At 32.8% G+C, this 2,978-nt stretch overlaps 1 long non-coding RNA gene across 1 annotated transcript; it reads right to left on the bottom strand.

Annotated features, from left to right (window-relative positions):
• Positions 1–1,357: 1,357 nt before the first annotated feature.
• Positions 1,358–2,659, bottom strand: LOC108361573 (uncharacterized). The gene is made up of 3 exons (XR_001847324.1): positions 2,243–2,659; positions 2,052–2,182; positions 1,358–1,916 (listed from the first exon to the last, which is right to left on the bottom strand). It is a non-coding gene; the product is annotated as an uncharacterized LOC108361573 (long non-coding RNA).
• Between the last annotated feature and the right edge of the window lie 319 nt (positions 2,660–2,978).

Below are 2,978 nucleotides of genomic sequence, written 5' to 3' on the forward strand. Positions count from 1 at the left end.
TAAAGTAGGTAGAGGCTTACAGGTAGCACCTAGAAACGTCAACATCATAATAACAGCTTGCTGTATTTTACACAATTTTTTAAAAATTGCAAATGACGAAGTTTCTTCCGTGTGGATGCAAGACGCAGCAGAAGACGGATCAACAAGAAATCAACCTAATCACACAACAAGAGTAGGCGAAAATGATCAAACAGCGGCGGCTATTAGGAATGCCATTGCTATGAGTTTCCGTAAGTAAAAAGGTTTGTACTATGTTTTTCGCAGTAGTTTCTTTTATTTAAATTCATTTTGTTTTTAACTATTTGGTTTTTTCTCACATTCATACATACAGTCATGTGAAAAATTATGGGCCTACGACTTTTTAAGAAGTTTTGGCTATTTTTCTTTTGTTTGTTTAATGTTTATTATTTTTTTTTTTTATAAAAAAACAGCTCATTATCTAACAAAAACCATACAAGTCCAAATTTCAAACTTTGTAAAAATATTATATGGCAGAAAACTTACATATAGGGTTTTTGTTAGACAATGAGCTGTATTTTTATAAAAAAAAAATAATAAACATTAAACAAACAAAAGAAAAAATAGCCAAAACTGGTCAAAACGTTGTGCCCTATTACTTTTCCAATTACTATATCTGTAGATTGCATACCACTAAATTAAATCCTTTTTTCTAAAACATATATAGTTTAAATTAAATTCATTTTTTGTAAAACTGCTTACATCACTTAAATGGGTAAATCTGAAATATGCTACAGTCATTGACAAAAAAAAATATGTTTGCGGCATTTCGACTCTTTTTGTTGCTTTTGCTTATTTAATGTTTATTAATTCTGTTTTATAAAAGTGTAGCACATTATATGGCAAAATCATATAAATCAACATTTCAAACTTTGTAAAAAATTATAAAAATTAATTGTTAATTGTTGTTGTTATTCAAAATAGCTCGAAACTTTTTTATCAGAGTCTATAAAATATTTTCTGGTATGCAGTTTTTAGCGCATTAAATTTAATTATAGAAGGGTAAGTTTGAAGTGGCTAGAGAATCGCATTGATTTTTAATTTTTTTTCATATAAAAAAAATCGATGATGCTTTATTAGCAAAAAAATTATTAAAAATCAATGCGATTCTCTAGCCTCTTCAAACTTGCCCTTCTATAATTAAATTTAATGCGCTCAAAAACTGCATACCAGAAAATATTTTGAAGATTCTGATAAAAAAGTTTCGAGTTATTTTGAATAACAATTAATTTTTATAACTTTTTAAAAAGTTTGAAATGTTGATTTATATGGCAAAATCAAAACCAACAAAAATAGTCAAAATGCCGCAAACATTTTTTTTGTCAATAGGCCGTGTGCATAAAAACTAAGCCATTGCTTTTTCTTAAAATTGCATACCTTTCACTTAAATTTATTTGAACAAATCGAGTATAAGTTCTGAAATTGTGAGGAGAAGCATTTGAAAATTACATTTTCTCTAATACATTTTTCATTATATTTATGAACTCTTTCGTAGCACTACTCTGCTCTTTAATGGCATTAACACATTCGGTGGTGAATACTTTTCCGTCTTGTATAACCTCTTTTAAAAGCTCAGTCTGTTCTTTAGCTATTTTCAAGACTTCACCCATATAATTTCTCTTCCTTCCAGACGATGTGGCAGCTGCAGCCATGGATGTGGACGATGTGTCAATTGGCGAAGGAAGCGGTGACAAAATTTGGGGGGACCGGGACTGAGCGACTTGAGATGGTGACGGTGGAGGTACAGCGGATGATGATGGTGATGGTGGAGGAACTGTGGATGATGATGGTGATGGTAGAGGCACTGTGGATGATGATGGTGAAGGTACTGCGGATGGGGATGGTAAAAGAGTGAGTGCTTGTGAAGGCAACGGCGGCAGGCCTGATGACGATGCATCCTAAAAAACAAGAAGTTTTAAACATACATATGTGCAAATGTATTTTTAAAGTTTTCCTAAAATATATGCACATGTATATGTATGTACATATGTACATACATACATATTTACAAGCAATTATGAAATTAAATTTACTTAAAATTGAAAACGATTCCAATATCTCAGCGATGTTTGCTGCATTGAATCCAATAATTTGGTGGACAGCATCAAAATGTTTCCAAAGAGATGGACTACCACCAGACGGTCCAACTTTTTTCTTTTCTTCTCTGCAATTTTTCATATATACATAATTGATGTGAAGAATGATTAAATAAAAAATAACATACCTATATCTTTGGGTCATGTTACGAATTTAAACATGAACCTCCTTTGCCGTAAATTTTGAGGCCATTTGTATGGATATATCTGCATAAATATGTAGATTGCGTTTAGCGCGTCGCAAGTCAGCGGCACGTTCGGCCCACAAATCCAGGAGCACTTTTTCGTCGCTGGTGCTCCAAGTGCTGCGTTTTTTGTCGCTCGACATCTGAAACTAGATAAAATGCTTTTTGTTAACATAGTTCTACTTATTTTTAACAAATTTATTAAAACTACTTACGTCTGATTTGTTTTTCTTTTGGCTTCGCTTTTAATAAATTTCTTGCTGTCAATCACAAGCACCATTCACAATAGACAAAATATGTCAATTTTGGACGGTGTTGCCGGGGCACCGAAATTGCGCATATGGAAACTGTGCATTTAGACATTATTTCGGTTTCAACCGAAACTGTGCATGTATGCTTTATTTCGGTTTTTGCCATATGCATTATTTCGGTTTTGAACTGAAATTGTGCATGCATGCATTATTTCGGGATTTGTTATATGCATTATTTCGGTTTTCTAACGAAAGTGTGCATATGGATAATTTCGTTTTTTCTAATATGAATTATTTACTTCTACTTAGTAAGGGGTTTAATCCCTAAGCGCGGCTGAAAGCCGCCTACGCAGAGAAAAGTTCTGCGCAAAAATACGTCCGCCCTTCTTTTTCCGGCAATACAAAAGGAGAATTCTACTTAGTAAGGG

This window comes from Rhagoletis zephyria, unplaced genomic scaffold, assembly GCF_001687245.7.
Source record: "Rhagoletis zephyria isolate East Lansing unplaced genomic scaffold, Rhagoletis_zephyria_1.1 Rzeph_scaffold_00794, whole genome shotgun sequence".
NCBI lineage: Eukaryota > Metazoa > Arthropoda > Insecta > Diptera > Tephritidae > Rhagoletis > Rhagoletis zephyria.